Genomic DNA, 20,438 nt, shown 5'->3' with positions numbered 1-20,438 from the left:
GGCGAAAACGTGGTTTGAGAACCACGAGGCGTCGTTTTCCAACTGGGCAGCTCTTCGCCGTGAGTTGCTCGCCACATTGAGCTTGAGCCAACGGAAGGAAAACGCTGAAATTGCCCTTCGCTCCAGGTCACAGCAGTCCAACGAGAGCGTGGCCATGTTTATAGAGGACATGACACGCCTCTTCAATCGGGCCGATACTACCATGCCAGAAGCTACAAAGGTGCGGCACCTTATGCGTGGGGTGAAGGAGCAGCTGTTTGCTGGCCTCATGCGCGACCGTCCGTTAACCGTCGCCGCCTTCGCCAAGGAAGCTACGAGCATGGAACGTCCGTTGCTGGAACGGAGCGCCCAATACGGCCGTCAGGCAAATGTAGCGGCCACTCAATACTTCGCGCCCTTGCCAGGCCCCGGGGATGAGGCGCTGCGAGAGCTTGTACGGAGCATTGTCCGCGAAGAACTGCGACACCTCCGCATGGATGCTCCGTCGGCAAGCATACCTTCTACAGGGGACGTCATCTGTGGCGAAATCCAGCGAGCGGTTCAGCCACCACCAGCACCGCTACCGGAGCCACACGTCTTGTCCTGCAGCGATGCCCTGCGCCGACCTGCCCCCATGCCGCAAGAGTTTCGCCCCGCTGCCAGACCTCGACCATCCCACCTTTATCTGCGCTCCGTCGAGCAGCAGCAGAACCTGCGCCCTCCTATGAGCAAAGCGCACGTGTGGCGCACGCCCAACGATCGCCCGCTCTGCTACCACTGCGGGGAGCCTGGCCATATTCTGCGGCATTGCCCGTACCGGCGTATGGGTTTGAGAGGATTCCCGTCCGACGCGCCTCGACCTCGCTATGGTGAAAGACCGCAGGACATCGACGAGTACCTCGCCGCTCACGTGCTGCCCCCGGCCCCGCAGCAGCGCCAATCGCGATCGCCATCCCCGAGGCGCTTTACTTCGCCCAGTCGGCCCTCAACCTCTGGTCAGTTCAGACGCACGTCCCCTCGCCGGGAAAACTGAAGACGGCGTCCTCCGGGGTTAGGGCCGCCGCCTCTGCACAGAGTCAACAGCCTCCACCCGACGATTCGACGCGACTGCCCGGGGGGTGGCGACCCGATCCGACGACCTCTCCGACGACATCACCGACGTGCTGCGAACGATTAGTTTCATCTGAAATTTTTGTAACCGCCGACAATTATCAAGTCACCGCGCTCGTCGATACCGGCGCTGATTTTTCTGTGATGAGCAGTCAACTCGCCACGACTCTCCGTAAGGTTCTGACGCCTTGGTGTGGACCCGTGTTTCGCACCACCAGTGACCACGCAGTGACGCCGATCGACGCCTGCACCTGCCGCATCCAGATCCGAGGTCTCACTTACACTAGCTCCTTTGCCGTCTTACGTCACTGTTCTAAAGACCTCATTCTGGGCATGGATTTACTTCAAGAGTATGGTGCGGTCATTGCGGTCATCGACCTTCGGGAACTCCTGGTATCTTTTTCCGCCCAGCGAGCCGTTGACACCCACAGCGAGCCCTGCAGAGTAATGTTGCGCCTATGTGACGACCATGTAACGATCCCTCCGCGAGCCAGCAAGTCCGTCACAGTCGAGTGTAATGGCAGCACCGGCACCCTTGGCATCGCTGAAGCGAACATGTCGCTGCTACTCTCTCGGCAAGTTTGTGTAGCTCGAGGCCTAGTAGACCTTACCAATGGTCGCACCGACATCTTAGTTACGAACTTTACCCGTGAACCGCAACATCTCACGAAAACAGAGGTCGTCGCTTATTTTGACGACCTCGGAGAGTATACCCGGCAGTGCTCTTTGTCCACGACGTCAGACCACGACGAGGCGACAGCTACAGCCATCCCGGCCGACGTCAACCCGCACCTCTTGGCCAGTCAGAAACGCTGCGTAGAAAACCTCCTCTATTCCTTCCGCGATTGTTTTGCGTCAACTTCCAAGGTGCGACAGACGCCGCTTACAAAGCACCGAATTATCGTTGCTGCCGACCAAAGACCAATATGTCAGCGCCCTTGTCGTGTATATTCAAAAGAACGTGACGCCATCCGCCGCCAAGTTACACAAATGCTCCAGGACGACGTCATACAACCGTCCACGAGCCCCTGTGCATCACCTGTTGTCCTCGTCACGAAGAAAGATGGCGCCCTCAGGTTCTGCGTGGATTACAGGCGCCTCAATGACGTCACGAAAAAGGATGTGTACCCTCTGCCACGCATTGATGACTCTCTAGACCGCCTGCGCCATGCCACCTATTTTTGTTCTCTTGACCTCCGCAGTGGGTATTGGCAAATAGAGGTCGACGAACGCGACCGAGAGAAGACCGCCTTTATTACCCCGGACGGTTTATACAAGTTTAAGGTGCTCCCTTTTGGCTTGTGCTCGGCCCCTGCCACATTCCAACGAATGATGGACACCGTGCTATCTGGACTGAAGTGGCAATCGTGCCTCGCATATCTCGACGATGTCGTGATCTTCTCCGACACGTTCGATGAGCACCTGAAACGTTTCCGTGCTGTTTTCGAGGCCATACGTTCCGCTGGTCACTCTCAAGCCAGAGAAATGTCACTTCACGTTTCATCAGCTGAAGTTTCTTGGTCACATTGTCAGCGCTCGAGGCGTTAGTCCAGACCCCGAAAAGACGGCCGCCGTAGCTGCCTTCCCCAAGCCCACAGACAAACGGAGCCTGCGTCGTTTCTTGGGCCTCTGCGCGTACTACCGCCGGTTCGTTCATAATTACTCCAAGCTAGCTGAGCCTCTGACCCGCCTGACGAAAGACGCTGAACCCTTCTTATGGGGGCAGGACCAGGAAAGAGCCTTCTCGGAACTCAAGTCCCGTCTCCAATGTACGCCTGTGCTTGGCCACTTCGACGAGAAAGCCGACACGAAACTACATACTGATGGCAGTAACGTTGGTCTCGGTGCGGTCCTTTTTCAGTGGCAGGATGGTCTAGAACGCGTGATTGCTTACGCCAGTCGCACTTTGTCCCGTTCCGAAGTCAACTATTCCACCACGGAGAAGGAATGTCTGGCTGTGCTGTGGGCCATTACGAAATTTCGTCCGTACCTGTATGGCCGCCCATTTCGGGTTGTGAGCGATCATCATTCACTGTGTTGGCTGGCGAATCTGAAAGATCCCTCAGGGCGGCTTGCTCGATGGAGCCTTCGGCTACAAGAATTTGATGTCACCATCGTGTATAAGTCCGTCCAGAAATACAGCGATGCTGACTGTCTATCCCGCGCTCCTATTCCCTGCCCCACGGGCGAGTCCGACGACAATTCCGCTTTTCTCGGTGCTGTCACCGCGTCCACCCATGCCCGCCAACAGAGGGCCGACGCTGAACTGTTTCCTCTCATCGAGTATCTCTAAGGAACCGCTCCATCTCCTCGAATATTCAAGCGCGGGCTGTCATCGTTTTGCTTGCGCGATGGTGTCCTCTATAAAAAGAATTACGGCCCAACGGACACTGCCTATCTGCTTGCCGTACGTACAGCGCTTCGTGACGTAGTTCTGCGTGCGTGCCATGACGACCTTCCTTCGGGCCACCTCGTGTTCGCCCCACGTTGGCGCGCATACGTCACAAGTACTACTGGCCCAGGCTTGCTGCGGTTGTCCACCGCTACGTCTTAACCTGTCGTGAGCGCCAGCGCCGGAAGACGCCGCCGACTAAACCAGCCGGGCTCCTGCAGCCGATCGATCGCCCGCGCCTCCCATTTCAACAGGTCGGCAGGGACTTACTCGGGCCATTTCCGGCGTCTTCCATGGGTAACCGGTATATTGCTGTTCCCACTGACTATCTTAGCCGCTACTGTGAGACCAAGGCCCTTCCCCGTGGTACCGCAGCGGAAGTTGCACATTTCTTCATTCACAACATTGTGCTTCGTCACGGAGCCCCTACAGTCGTATTAACTGACAGGGGCACCGCGTTCACGTCGGCACTTACGAGCGAGGTACTTCGACTCAGTGGCACCAGCCTTCGAAGGACTACAGCTTACCATCCGCAAACGAACGGATTGACTCAGCGGCTTAACAAGACAATTGCCGACATGATTTCGATGTATGTAGACGATGACCATGGGAACTGGGACCGGATACTGCCTTACATCACGTTCGCTACAACACTGCTCTACACGAAACGACACGCTTCACTCCGTTCCATTTGGTGCACGGTCGCGAAGCCTTGACCATGCTGGACGGCAGGCTTCTTCCGGATCCTGATCCCTCTTCTTTCGTAGCGAACCAATTTGCTCGTGACGCCGAAGCCGCTCGCCATGTTGCTCGACAGCGAATCCGGCACCAACAGCAACGCGACGCCGAGCGTTCCAACCTCCGCCGCAGGGAAGTGATTTACACACCCGGTGACCAAGTCTGAGTGTGGAGCCCGATCCACTTGCGCGGGCGCTCTGAGAAGCTTCTTCGCCGTTACTTTGGTCCCTACCAGGTGTTACGCCGCCTAAGCGCGGTGAACGAGGTGCTCCCTCAAGGAACTGTCCGGTCCTCACGACAACCGGCGTCCGAAGTAGTCCACGTGGCGCGACTGAAGCCTTATTACTCCCGTTAGCCCCTTTTCACGCTGACACTCGCGCCGTTGGATGGATGGATGGATGGATGGATGGATGGACGGACGGACGGACGGACGGACGGACGGACGGACGGACGGACGGACGGACGGACGGACGGACGGACGGATGGACGGATGGACGGATGGACGGATGGACGGATGGACGGATGGATGGATGGATGGATGGATGGATGGATGGATGGATGGATGGATGGATGGATGGATGGATGGATGGATGGATGGGTGGGTGGGTGGGTGGGTGGGTGGGTGGATGGATGGATGGATGGATGGATGGATGGATGGATGGATGGATGGATGGATGGATGGATGGATGGATGGTTTGGTTTGGTTTATTGGTTTGGTTTATGGGGTTTAACGTCCCAAAGCGACTAAGGCTATGAGAGACGCCGTAGTGGAGGGCTCCGGAAATTTCGACCACCTGGGGTTCTTTAACGTGCACTGACATCGCACAGTACACGGGCCTCTAGAAATTCTCCTCCAAAGAAATTCTAGCCGCCGCGGCCGGGATCGAACCCGCGTCTTTTGGGTCAGCAGCCGAGCACCATAGCCGCTGAGCCACCGCGGCGGCGGATGGATGGATGGATGGATGGATGGATGGATGGATGGATGGATGGATGGGTGGGTGGGTGGGTGGGTGGGTGGATGGATGGATGGATGGGTGAATGGGTGGGTGGGTGGGTGGGTGGGTGGATGGATGGATGGATGGATGGATAGGAGCGCCCCCTTTGAAACGGGGTGGTGGCAATTGCCACCATTCTCAGCTTTTCCTTATTATTTTTTTGTTTACTGTGTTGGCAATTCTCATTAAGATTCTCCATCACCTTTGCCTACGGTTTCCTACAATTCTAACCTTATGCCATATCTCTGCTTTTCAGCCACCAATCCTCCAATCGCTTTTTGCTGACTTCCACTGCAGATTTATTTACATGACCATTGTTATCTTTAAACCCTAGGGCCTCAGAAAGAGTGACTGTGCCTGCATCAACATCCGGATGGATACCATCACACTTGATTATGAGGTGTTCAATTGTTTCCACAGATCTACCACACACTGCACATGTGTCATCTTCTTCGTTAAATTTCTTTTTGTAGCTGCGCGTTCTAAGACACCCTGATCTAGCTTCAAAAAGTAGGGCACTGCCTCTTGAGTTATCATAGAAAAATTCTTTCCTGATCTGCCTTTTCCAGAATCGATATAGTTCTACACTATGCTTCTTTTCCATTGAATTCATCCAATTTTTAACTTCCGCGTTTTTAACCTGTCGTTTAATGCTCTTTCTTTCTCCGTCCTCATGACCGGCATACTTACTGGTTAGTTTTCTAGTTCTTTTCCGCCACTGTGAGTCAACGTTCTTTCTGTATAAATATTTAAATACCTTAGCTGCCCATCTGTTATCGTCCAATTTCCTCAGGCGTTCTTCATATATTATTTTACTCTTAGCTTCCCGTGCCTCGAACGATGCCCAGCCCATATCCCCTTGTACTGCCTCGTTTGTGGTTTTACCGTGGGCACCTAGTGCTAATCTTCCAACAGCTCTCTGATTTACGTCTAATCTCGACTGAACTTCTGCCCTTAGGCACAGAACCGCATTGCCGAAAGTAAGTCCCGGCACTATTATTCCTTTCCAAATACCTCTTAGTACTTCATATTTGTTGTACCCCCATAATGCTCTATGTTTCATTATCCCGGCGTCTCTTCGTCCTTTTGCCCTAAGAGCCTGTTCATGCTTTTCCGTGTATATCTGCCCTTCGTTTAGCCATATCCCGAGGTATTTGTATTCGGCCACTTTGGGTATTTCGTGGCCTTGTATTTTAAGCACCTGATCAGTTGTGTCGTTAAAAATCATCACACCTGATTTAGTTGCGCTAAAACTGAATCCTAGAGCATCTCCTTCGTCTCCACAGCAATTAACCAAAGTTTGTAAATCTTCCTGGCTATCTGCTAACAGTACAATATCGTCCGCATACATTAAACCCGGGAGTCGCTGCTCAACTACATTTCCGCCTAATCTGTACGATAGATTATAACCCCGATTACTTTCTTCTAGCCTTCTTTCTATATTTATCACGTAAAGCAACTTCACCACAGCTTCACCACAGCGAGCGCCTCCTCGCGGTTGCGGCGCGCAGCAGATGCGCGGCGCGCCGTGGTTACCCTGGGAGCGCGCCGACGAGCCCAGCTGGGGCCCTTTTTTCGCAGCTGGTATGACTTCACCACAGCGAGCGCCTCCTCGCGGCTGCGGCGCGCCGTGGTTACCCTGGGACCGCGCCGACGAGCCGAGCTGGGGCCCTTTTTTTCGCAGCTAGTATGACTTCACCACAGTGAGCGCCTCCTCGCGGCTGCGGCGCGCCGTGGTTACCCTGGGACCGCGCCGACGAGCCGAGCTGGTCTCCAGTTTTTCCTCCGCTCGGAGTGACGTCACTACGAGGGTCGTCTAAAGGTCAAACGTGCTTACCGCCAGGACCACGCTGACGGCTCAAAACCTACCGTTTTATTGTTTTCCCAATTTATGGCTTTCGCAATAAAATGGGATTGTAGCATGGAAACTGCATAACTTCCGCATAAGAACTATGCCAAGTTTCCGTGAAACCAATCACATCAAAACTACGCTTTAGTTCCTCTAATTCAGCTTCAATTTCTTCGACCTTATTCTACAAACTTCGTACATTTAGGTGATACAAGGAGAGGACCCCTTGATGAGCGTGAGCGCTGGCATTGAACAATCGATTAAACGGGTCAGGGTTATAGAAAGCCATCATTCCAAACAGAGATTTAGCAACGTTCCAAGTTTACGATGCCTATACAATCTTGCTTAGGTCCTCCTCTGAAGCTATCCTTATTGCTCGAGTTACTGCTTCCTCACGAAAATCTTTCCCTCAGTTGACCACACAGAAGCGTAGTTCTGCTCGCGAGCTTTCGTTTTAGCTAGGCATCGAAGTTTCTTGCTAGTGGCATTCAAACTATCAAAAGATTGTATCTTGTCATCCTGTTCATTGAGGGCTGTCCGTTTCGCAAGTCATGCATCTTTAAGAGCGCGCTTAGAAAACCTTATGAGTGCCACCGGTACCTTCTTTTGGCATGATGGGAGACGATGCAGGCCTTCAATATCGGTGTCTGATAGGCAAGGTAGACCGAGAGTCATCGCAAGATTATTTGATGATGATGATGATGTCCTCAGGCTTAATGGCACATACATTATCTTAGATAACAAATCTTTCTCCTCAAAGGGCAAGCCATGGATTTCCATGTTCTGTCTTCTGCTGTATTGCTGCAGATCGTGTAGCTCTTTATTTAGCTCGTTTTCATATTTTTCAGTGCTTTCAAGTTTAGTGGGTATCTCTTCATGGCACTAATACGTCTTTTGCTTTAGTGGCGAATTTCGAGAGTACGCCACACTCGCTTTGAATTAGCGCTGCTTATGTGCTTCTATTGAGCTAGATCTCACGCTCTACGCATGGTCGCCCATGTAATTGTGGTTGCTGCTGTTGTTTGCGTCAGTAAACATGGCACAAACTCACGCGGGGGGATTGGCCAAGGTATGGCGGTGAACGCCCATATAACGCTTTTAATTTTCTTCTTCCTCCTGCTCCATCATCCGGCACAAGATGAGCAAGCGCAAGCTCCAACGAATGACTAATGTGCTCTGTATTTTCTGAAGATATTTTTGTTCGATGCTTTGAGAGGTAAAAGAAAAACGGTGTACTGTCTGGCTGTCTGAAGTACACCCCTCGTCAAAAGTATACAGCCCAAGGAGTTTGCTTGTGAGACCTGCAGCATGCCTCGTTAAGCATCCTCGGCGATATTAATCTTTTGAAAAAGGCTTTGCGTCCTCAATCCTTCTAAGGCTTAGATTACTTGATGTGCTAATGAGCCACGCTAAACAGCTCAGAAGCAAACCCCTTGGGCTGTATACTTTTGAAGGGGGCTGTATATCACTGCACCACGTGAAATGGTCGCTCTGTTCAAGCGTTGTGAAAATTCTACGCCCTGCCACTGGAAGCCTCTCTTTGAAGCTTGAAAAAACGTATTATTCCTATTTCCCCTGGAAAACATATTCAACAAAAGGAAACTTAGCAACGCGAGCATGTACGCGTTTTTCTTGAGAAAGTGTTGACCAAATAAAAGACGAACTAGGCGCAGCACAGCCAGCCACGAGCTGTGAAATCGAGGAAAATAAGAACAAAACGCGCACCACGTGCAATCATAGCTGCGTTCCTCCCGGCAGGGCTGACTGGGGCTTCTGAGCTGCTTCTGTGGCCTTGCCTTCTAATTTCTGTTCACCATTATCCGCTTCGGTTTCTAGAAGTACCCCTCCAGCCATGGGTGAGTACAGACTGTCTTTTTTATTGCGTAAGCAATATTACACCAGGTCTCAGCTTCTTCGCGTGGCCACGGCGGTAGGCGCGTGTGACGTTTAGAGCGACCGCAGAATGGCCCCCCCCTTCAAGCCGTCGGGGGGTCGCGGCGGTAGGCACGCCGCGCTGCAGCTGCCGTCGCTACCGAGTGGAGGCGCTGTTGCGCTGCTCTCTCGCCAGATGTGAGGGAGAAGGGGAAGAATGGTATAATGCGCGTTCGCTTGCTTGCTGGATTCATTCGACATGCTACACAATAAACAGAAAGAGAAGCTACGCCGAATTGCAGCAGCCAGGAAGCAACAGCGGGCCCAAGAGACCGATGAAGGGCGTGATCAGCGGCTTGCTAAACGGCGAGCTCAGGATGCTGCTAGAGGGGCGTGCTGTGCGCTGTGCTTAGGAAACCTACGGGTTTTAACCGAAAGTTAATTAACCAAAGCTAAATTAGCTAATCAGCTAATTTTTTGTTTCCGTGTTTCCTGGCCTTTGTCAAAAGTTCGGAGCCCAGGGGGCTTGCTTCTGAAGCGCACTGTCTGGTTCGTAATGCATCTCCAGCGCTCCAAATTTGCTGAAGGTAAGATTTCTGGTCCTGCCTCCTCCAATGAGTAGGACTACCACGAATGCTTCAGGAGTCCCAATGCGAGGCTTCTAATTAGAAGCAAACTCTCTCGGCTCTAAACTTTTGACAACGACTGTACGCCCTGCTTCTCATGCGGGACAAGTACTTCCGCAAAAGAACGTCCTATGGCAGGAGGCACCAGACAGTGTCACCAGAACACCATTTGTCTGCGCGTAGGCTTAAATCCGATGCTGGGTAGCATACGACTCCCAAAGTTGTTTTATACAACTTAATCTCTATGTAGGAGGCTACCCACCAAAAACAACTGCATCCAATCATATTGGGCAGTAAAGCAAATTGGATAAACCAGTAAAAAAAGCGTTCTATTGATAAGTTCTAGGAGCGTCCTAAATTGGGCATGAGGTCGCAATGGGAAACCTTATTGGCATTTTGTAGCACGAAGCTTTCAAATTCAAAATTGGAGGTTTAAGAAATTTTATGTGAACCGCTATTATGACCCAGACCCAAGTGGAAAAGTCAGAGAAGAAATAAGAGGTGCCGGGAAACGGGGCCAGCCAGAATTCAAGGGTACATATTAATTGCTGCTCAGTGTGTTGAGAAGACAAGTCCTATGAAGGATACTGTCGTCCTTGCAACATATTGAGCTTTTATTTTTATACGCTGTCGAATTTTTATTGTGCTCATTTTCCAGCCACCTCTTGTTGCTTTTCTTCTTTTCTCTACCCATTTACGCAAGAAGCAGGTCTCTCAATCAGACAGGTTCTAGCCTCCTGAGACCCGTGTATGGCAATTTGTCCAATATATTGGACATTAGCTTTTAAGCCAGTACTCCCGCGCCGAAAGATTCATCTTCATAAAACCCACTTGTCCAATACATTGGACAACTGGTGGCGCCATCTGTGCACCTTTTTTGAAATTAAACTGCTCACTTTCCCGCCAAAACACTTTGAAAACGGCGGCGTTCAGCGGCGCGGCGTTCTATGGCACCTGCCGGAGAAATAAGTGTAGTTTCTGATATTTTTACCTACTTTGAACGCGTAAATTTTGTTGGATATCAACAAAAATAGAAGAGAAAACATGTAGATATCATAATTGTAACTCTACATGACCTAACTTGTCTGTGCTTTCAATCTGATTTCACGTGTCCAATCAGCCCGGTTATTTCGACCGCGCTTTTGAGATGGCTTTCGCAATAACTGTAAACGAATACTGCTGGTATTTAACGGCTGGGGACGAAATAACGTCTTTTTTGTTGTACGGGACAGGGCTCGCGTTCCTGATGAGACGGCCGAAGCAGTTTTACAAAGAATTGCACAAGCCAACACATCAGTTGGTTGGTTTATGGGGTTTAACGTCCCAAAGCAACTAAGGCTATGAGAGACGCCGTAGTGAAGAGCTCCGGAAATTTCGACCACCTGGGGTTCTTTAACGTGCACTGACATCGCACAGTACACAGGCCTCTAGAATTTCTCCTCCAAATAAATTCCAGCCGCCGCGGCCGGGATCGAACCCGCGTCTTTTGGGTCAGCAGCCGAGCACCTTAACCACTGAGCCACCGCGGCGGCCTCCAGCACATCAGACATTGACCTATCGGACAGCGACGACGACACTATTGTCGATCCAAAAACAGCAAGAAACCCAAGAAATGTCAAGAAGCAAGAAACGTCAAGGAAAAAAAACAAGAAACAGAGAGTGACAGTGAAGTTGAGTGGTGCCCACCATCAAAGCAAGCTTGACGAGGAGAGACCAACAAAAGTGCCTACCACTTCTCAAGGCTGTCTGACGCAGCTAACGCTGCGTGCTGCAGGTTTGAGGGGTGCAGCATGAAAACAAAGTTTTAAGGCGGAAGCCTTTAATGTCTCATCGTTGTAAGCAGGAGTTGTCGACAGAAAATGTCACGCTTTTCAATTGGTGGAAACGGTCGTGACGACACAGTGCGCGAATTTCAAACGGGGCCAATTGTTCTTTGGCTAGTAACCATGCAACCAATTGAAGGGATCATATAGTGATGATCCAAGTAAGTGGGACTGAACTTAGTTAATTGCTTAATTACCCAATTAGCCTAATTATCTTTACTAGTCAGGCCATATAAATAAACAAAACCGATTAAGAAATTGATCGAGCTCAGGAATCGAACCCCGGTCTTCGGCGTGAGAGACGAGCATGCATCCACTCCGCCATGCCAGCTCGATGGTTTGGAATGAACAAAGACGCATCTAGTGAATACGGTGTCTTCACTCACTCTCATCCTCCTCCATTCCCTTCCGGCGAGGTTTGGGTGTCCACCGACAAATGAGGGACAGGTACATTTCCTTTCCTCAAAAACCAATTTACCGACGAGCGAGGCGTAGAACCGAATGGGCGATGGCGTTCTATGGACTCCTTGGCAGCGTTGCAAGACGCTGTCGCGTTCCACTCTTAGGGGCGAAGCTTAACATCTTAACCACACATCAGTGACCACACTTTAGGTCAAAAAAGTGCCCCCCTGAATTTGTGAGACAGTTACTGCGTAATTTCCTTTCCTCAAAAAGCGTTGTGTTCAAAGGGCAAGGCATCGCGCCGAACGGGTGGTGGCGTTCCATGGACTCCCTGGCAGCGCTACAGTGCGCTGTCGCGTTCCACTCCTAAAGGCGAAGCTTAAGCGTCATTAATTAGCAGTTAATTAGTATTCAGGCATTAATCAGTAATTAACCATTAATTAGTGATTTGTCATCACTTAGTAATTAGTACTCAATTATATGTGACGTCACCAGTGCCACAGAAACAGCGAAGGTGGTGCGGAAAACGCTTCCGCCTCTACCCACTTTAGACAGTCAAAGTGCCCCCTGAATTTTTTTTGCACAAAATGTCAGCAGTTCTGCATAACAAAAGACAGAAGATGCTTCGAAAAGGCACACAGCAAGTGAGCACAGCGAAACTTTTTTATTCAGTTGACGTATATTTTGCTACTTTGACTTTTGTCATAATAAAGTATTTTTTCGCACAACTTTCACAGCTTTATCTGAAGTATTTTGTGGCACGCCCACTGGGTGGGATAATACGGCTAGAGTCCTAGTGTCCAATATATTGGACATCGTGCTGAGCTGAAACTATTAGTTCTGTTGAGAAAATATCTCTCACTTTTCACCTTTGTACTCCTACCAGCTTATTCTGAAACCCTACAAAGTTTTTGTGAACTCAAATTCACTTCGGGTCTCAGGAGGCTAGAACAGCCTTCTCCACTGACTGAAGCTTTAGAAACCAGGGCTGGTTAACGAACCGCTGTCCGGTCTCTCGGCGTCATCCGTTCCACAAGTTCAATAGATGCTGCATGAATTAACGGAGCTTTCGTACACCACGACTTCTGACAATCTACTGCATTTGAGGTCGAAGCTTGTGCTGACGCTACTCTGGAAAGTCACAACGTAAACGCTTCTTTCAAGAGTAGCATCTAGTCCTTGTTGTCTCGTCTTTTCATTTGAGCTCTCCCAGTCTATGAAATAAGCCAGGCTGATACCATGATTGGACTATCAAAGCTTGTTCATCGTAAGAGAAAGCACGCAGGGACAGAAATTTACCTCCCACTAAAGAGTGCATACGTTTCCTCCGCAGATTCCGAATTTTCCTTCGTAGACGAGTTTGGGATCGAGCCTGGCATGTCAGGTACGTGGTTCGACCTGGCATGACTGCCTTCATAGCACTCGGTCCCCACAATTGCTTAGAAAGATTGCGCCGTTCTCAAACGCATACCATGTTTAGGGACAATGCTTAGCGTATTTGCGATAGAGTTACCTGAGTGACGTAACCTTGACAGGTATGTGGGCATAAAGGAAGGTGACTCTTTCGAGAGACACGTCACCTTTCTTTTAGTACTGAAACAGCAACCGAAAAAATGTGTGTGCGCTGCTGTGTTGTGGATGCACCACTTTGAAGCAATGAACACTGCACACTCGCCGCCAAACTGGCAGGTCGAAAATAGTCACCGGAGTAACTACTTTTGGCGTACACCTGAGCGCCGCCATTCGGCTGCAAAGATAAGCACCTGGGCCTAATGAATAAAATTTGCTCCGTTGCGGGGCTCGAGCAATTAGCTACCGCCGCCTCTACACCGTTAGCAATGCGAAACTAGGGTTAGCAAGGTTTTCATTATGGAGTGCTGCTAAATTATCTTGCCGAAAAAAAAAGTTCCCTTCTCTTTCAGCAAAAAAAAAATGAATAACCGGCTGGTGTTAAAATATTAATCATTAAATTGTGCATCATGTTTAACTCCCTGTCACTTTCTCTGAAGACCGCGTCATCTGGAACAAGCACATTGAACTAGTTGCAGTCCCGATGTCGCGCGTGTCGTTGCATACTCTATGAATTATTGTGGCTTGCCTAGAACTGTCAAACTCATGATTTCAGATGATAGGTTGATGCGCCACACTAACTAATTTTATTTAGTGCGAGGAATCATTTCTTTACCATCTCTTTACCAGCTCTTTATATAACGTCTTGATAAAATTGAACAGAGAGCAATCCGTGCAATTACAATTTCTCCATTTTTTTACAGCGCGAAAAGACGACGGCGTTTACACACACAACAACACGAGCGCTGTGTAAACGTCTGTGTGTAAACGTCGTCGTCTTTTCGCGCTGTTAAAAAATGGATAACTACCAACTCGCCCAGCTTTCTGTTCTTCTTAATATCTGTTCTTCACAATTTCTCAACAGGGCTCTCATGCATAGGTCCTCTGTAGGAGCCATATTTTAGCTTAACTGCCTTAGCTTCATAAAACAGCGCTTTTTTAGAGCTACACTGTGGACATTAAGACTAACAATCCCTTCTCCTACGCAGTTTCCCATCTCGCACCAACAGAAAAAGCCGGTAAGTAGCATTCGTATTTTAGAGAAGGGCGTAGTATGCGAACGAGCTACAGATATGAAATGCTATGATTCCTTCTTGCTAGCGCTTCAAACAGAGCTGGCTGAAGTGATATTTTTGTGTATTTTATTTCCTGCTCTGTTCTTTCACCCCCCCCCCCCCCCCCCCCTTTCGCTTCTCTTTTTTCTTTTTCTGCGCGAGTATGCGCAGTGTACATAAATTCAATTTCTATATGGCTTTTGGCCTGCGCGCTTATGTCTGCTCCATGTGGCTGACCTTCTGAAACCGTTTTTTCTGAGTTTATTCCGCAACCTTAGGCATGTTATACTTGATGTTGAAACAGAAGAATTTGGATTTGACAAGGTCTGAGGTAGTCGCTATACCAGCCATGGCTCGCAAATGGCAGGATGGGTAAAGTTTCTAAGGAAATGGAAGGTGTACAATTAAAAACGCAGTTCTCACACTAGGTGTGGAAAATTTCTGGGTCTCTAGGTTCCATTCTGTAGTTCTATTTACCCGTAAGAGTTCTCGAAGTCCTTTACATACCGGCTCTGAATGTTTTCACAGAAGAACCAGAGAGACTAGCTACTTGAAGCTTTTTGTTTGATTATTCTTGTTCACCCGGCGCAAGTAAGCACAAAGGAGGATCATGTGATACTCTGCGAGATCATAATGCACAACCTCTTAAACAGCATAACCCCTCCTAATTGTGTCAGTTCCGGCTTGAAATGTTTACAGCGTAAAATAGGCGTATGACGCCCAACAGAATCCACCACAAGTTCCGTCGATCATAACAGAAATTGTTCTCAAAGAAATGGGTAGACAATTACGATAGTCGGTAATGCGAGATTTGAGCGCAGCTCTCGAAGGCCACCTGGCACAACCAGTAGGTGGCGCGTAACGCTGCCAGCCACCCTCCTAGATATTCCCGTAGCAGCCTCCTTGAGCTTGTCCATTCCTCTGCTCTTGTCGTGGCAGATGGTGCTTCGCTCTGCTACTTGGATAACCGGTTACGCCAACAACGCCGCTGACTAAAACAACGTGGAAGACTGGGAAAACAGGAACGTGCACCTAAGAGCTGTGCACAAAAATTGAAACATTTAAGGGCGTTGGGTGAATCACAAAATTCGGCGAGAGATAGATACCATAAAGACAGGGTTGACAAATCTCTGTCGCGTTCACCGCTTCCTTAATCACATTCGTCGCGATAGGAACCGTGTGTCCACCAACTGCAAGACTTGCTGCTACACGCTTGTCCTCATAACTACTTACAAACCAGGAAAAGCGCGCACTCTTCGCGGTCTGGGCACAGCTAGCAGGCTGGTGTCTCGAGCTGCGCTACTACAAATTCACCGGCCGTAGCAGGTTAAAAACCGGTGGCTGATCTAGCTGTAAAAGGTCCCAGAAATTTTTGGCTTGGGGCGTAAGAAGTGATGCATTTGACTAGCCATCAGCAGACTGAAAATTGGTTGTCAGGAAATGAAAGGCGCAATGAAAGGGAATTAAAGTCGTTTTTTATGTTCGAGTTTCTGCACGTGGTGCGCACGAGTAACACTGCTTGCTTCAAAATATGATATATGCACAGAGCTGCCGGGTACTCGATGATCCGCTCCACGGAGTGTTGTACAAGACAGGTGGAAAAACTGTGCCTTATAATGTTCCAGAACTCTACAAAGACAATGCCATTTTCTTTCCATTGCCTGCTTTTCATGAGCGCTATTCTGTTGCTTCTGTAAAATGGTCTACGACTTCGCCTGCACAGAACAAGGGTGCTTTGGCACCTTGTTCAGCGCAAGGGGCAGCGGCCTTAAGACCAGAGCGAGGCGATATATATCGGCTGTATTGTGAACGCTTCACCGCCAGTTACAATCTCTTTGTCGGGAGCAATTTGCCTGTCGGGGACAACTGGCAATAAAAGAATATCTTAGTATGTGGAGAATGCATGAATGTCTTTTCTCACAAGCCAATAATTATATGGCTGCGCTGCACAGAGGCTAAGTAAAAGTTGCTCCCTTATAATCTGTATTTGTTGTTTGACATGTCTTATCAGCTGAAGAGCAACAGTAAGTATATGCCAGCCTCCCTACCTATCACATAAAGTTGACACCCCGTGCCGTTTTGTTCCGCAGCAGAGCCAAAGCTAATGGAAGACACCATTTCACAATGAAGGGGTGTGGAAACTGCAGAAAGGAGGGAAGAGACATGACTGCTGGTGCGCGAAGCCCATGACATACGCCGCGCGAAACTTTCTTGGTCATTGCGTAGGACGCGTATTTGTAAGGCATCGCCCTAGTGTTCCGAGCCTTGTGCTTTGTGCGGCCTTCGGGGTCATATGGATGCACTGCATAAAAACGCCGCCCAGAGCTTCATAACTTCTCGCGGACGCTGCATGTAGGCAGTTTGCCAAAGCCAGCAAGTGTGTGGCGTATTCAACAAATGAAGGGTGCGCTCGGGATGCGCCCCAGACGCGGTACCGGATGACAATCCGAAGTCTGTGGCCACAAATTTATTGTTCAAAACCACACATGCCACACGCTTATATCCCGCCGCGGTGGATCAGTGGTTAGGGCGCTGGATCAGATTAGATTCTGATTTCGAACCCGTGGGCGGCACCCGCCTCTTGATGGAGGTGAAACATAAAGGCGCCCGTGTGCTGTGCGATGTGAGTACACGTTAAAGGTCCCCAGGTGGTCAAAATTATTTCGTTGCCCTCCCCTACGGCACCTCTTTCTAAACCCAGAGGCCATTTTAAATTGGCGATATTTCTGAAGCTACTAGTGCTATTTTAAAACCTTTTTTTTCGCGGAGCTGGTTGGCCACGTAATACCCATCAGTATTTCCGCGTCTTTTACCATCGGTTAACGCCGCTACAGTACCCCTTGAAGACAACGCTGCTTCGCGGTACTATTATCACGAGGTCGGGTATCTTTCTAAGCCGTGATATTTTTTTTTCCCCGCGCGCTTTTGCAGAGACAGGTTCTGTTTGTTCGTGTGCGGGTTCGTCTTCATTTCCGGTCTTGTCGGCCTCATGGTGTTCCTTGTTGGCTTCTACGTGAACTGTGAGTCCACATATTCTCTGTTTTTGGTTTGGTTTTTAACGAAAGGAAATGGCGAAGTAACTGTCTCGCATATCTCGGCGGACACCTGAACCGCGCCGTAAGGGAAGGGATAAAGCAGGGAGTGAAAGAAGACTCGAAGAGGTGCCGTAGTGGACGTCTCCTTAGTAATTTGAACCACCTGGGAATCTTTAACGTGCACTGATATCGCGCTAAAAGACAAATACGGCAATGTCACAGCAATCGGACATCAAGGAGGGAGTAAAGAAAGCCTTAGGAGCAATGCAAAGGGAGAAAGCAGCTGGTGAGGATCAGGCAACAGCAGATTTGTTGAAGGACGGAGGAGAGATTGTGCTAGAAACTATAGCCACCTTGTATACGCAATGCCTTGTGACCTCGAGAGTACCAGAAGCTTGGAAGAACGCTAACATTATCTTAATTCATAAGAAAGGAGACGTCAATGACTTGAAGAATTACAAACCGATCAGCTTACTGTCCGTTGCTTACAAGGTGTTTACTAAGGTAGTCGCTAATAGAGTCAGGACAACCTTGGACTTCAGTCAACCAAATGATCAGGCAGGCTTTCGTAAAGGATACTCGACAACAGACCACATTCACACGATCAATCAGGTGATAGAGAAATGCGCAGAATATAACCAACCCCTATATATAGCCTTCATTGATTACGAGAAAGCATTTGACTCTGTGCAAACTTCAGCTGTCATGCAGACATTGCGGAATCAGGGTGTGGAAGAGTGGTATGTGAAAATATTGGAAGATACATATAAGGATTGCACAGCTAATATAGTTCTCCATAAAGTCAGCAATGAAATTCCAATACGGACAGGTGTCAGGCAGGGAGACAGGATCTCGCCAATGCTATTAACTGCCTGCTTACAGGAGGTATTCCGGGGCCTTAAATGGGAAGAGTTGGGGATAATAGTTAATGGAGAATACCAGAGTAATTTGCGATTCGCTGATGACATTGCCTTGCTAAACCACTCAGGATAAGAACTGCAAAGCATCATCAATGAGTTAGAAAGGCAGAGCAGAACGGTGGGGCTAAAAATTAACATGCAGACAACCAAAGTAATGTTCAACAGCCTAGCAAGGGAACAGCAGCTCGAAATGGCTAGCGAGGTGCATGAAGTAGTAAGCGAATACGTCTACTTAGGGTAGTGTGTGTCAGCTGATCCGGATCATGACAGGGAAATAACTAGAAGAATAAGAAAGGGGTGGAGCGCATATGGCAGGTTATCTCAGATCATGAATGGCAGTTTACCAATATCCCTCAAGAGAAAAGTATACAACAGCTGTATCTTACCGGTACTCACCTATGGGGCAGAAACATGGAGGCTAACAAAGAGGGTTCAGGTTAAGTTAAGGACAACGCCCCGCGCTGTGGAAAGATAAATGACAGGTGTAACGTTAAGAGATCGAAAGAGGGCGGAGTGGGTGAGGGAACAAACGCGGGTTAATGGCATTCTAGTTGAAATCAGGAGGAAGAAGTTGGCTTCGGCAGGGCATGCAATCCGAAGGCAAGATGACCACTGGTCCTTAAGAGTAACGGAGTGGATTCCAAGAGAAAGCAAACGTAGCAGGGGACGGCAGAAAGTTAGATGAGCAGATGAGATTAAGAAGTTTGCGACGTTACAGTGGCCGCAAGTGGCAAAAGACATGGTTAATTGGAGAGACATGGGAGAGGCTTTTGCCCTGCAGTGGGTGTAGTCAGGCTGATGATGATGATGACATGGCACAGCACACGGGCGCCTTTTGCGTTTTGCCTCCATCGAAACGCGGCCACCACGGTCGGGTTCGAACCCTGGTACTCCGGCTCAGTAGCCTAGCGCTCTAACCACAGAGCCACTGCGGCGGGTAGCGTACACATGCTCGTATTGCGCACAACGAATGCTAGAACTTATTTTCATAATCATTTTTAGCATTTAGTTATAATGGCCGCTTCAAATACCAATGTAAAACTACATTTTCAGGAAGAACCTAGTTTATATAAGTAGTTTTCCTTTAAAAAAAGGGTAATTTAATGTTTACGTGGTCATATTGACCAAATTGTTGTCTTAATAGCTGAGTGCATGTTAGTGTAGTTATACTCCAAATTACGTGTAGAGCCGATGTATATCCGCTTGGCCAGCTCTACGGGTTACGCGGATAATAAACTTTCGCGTTTTTCACAGTTTCTAATTTATCGGATTTGGCTCAGTCAAGAGTATAGCTCTCTATATGTAGAGAGCGAGGCTCAGGCCTGGCAGCATTAGACGGCCATTGTGAAGAACATCCCTTTATTCATCTTGCAAGTAGGCTGCGGCGGGTCTTCGTTCATAACACTACCTATGTTTTTTACCGCGATTCTATAACAGCCAGGTAAGGGATCTTCTATGCTATGACACTGATGCAATGTCTGATGAAAATCACACAGCCTAAGGTGCACCTTTGGTCGACATTGTCGACTGTATTCACAACCTTCCGTTACCCAAAACTGCTTCAAAGATCGTTAGTGAGCTTCCCTTTTTACTGCTGATGCTAAACCGGAACTGCAGATTTTAGGCATCCGTTTTGCACAATACAAATATCACACGCTCTATATTGCCCGCTTTTTACCAGCGTGAAGTTTACAGCCTAAACATTCTTTCTATTATTCCGACATTTCCCTAGATACAGCTCCCGTTAACTGAGTAGGCTGCACGAGTGTCACAATACGAAAAAGACGGCTTCTATTTTTTTGTAACGTCGGACACTGAAGCATAAACTTCCAGAAGAACACCGTTATCTACCTGCCCAGCGCCATCGTCGATCCTCCTTGTGGTTCCACCCTTGCTTACCTTCACCCTCTGGAAGCTCCATCAAATACCAACCCACCTACCTACACACACCACAAAGGCTGCACATATATCAGGCCTGCATAGCAGCGGAACTGAAAAACATTGATGAAGCTGAATTGAGAGCTGCATTGGGATTGCAGGCGGCCCTCTCTAAGAATCACTCATCAGCCGCTA

Source organism: Amblyomma mixtum, chromosome 10 (assembly GCF_055824585.1).
Source record: "Amblyomma mixtum isolate Tamu chromosome 10, ASM5582458v1, whole genome shotgun sequence".
NCBI classification, from domain to species: Eukaryota; Metazoa; Arthropoda; class Arachnida; order Ixodida; family Ixodidae; genus Amblyomma; species Amblyomma mixtum.
This window is presented reverse-complemented; position numbering follows the sequence as displayed.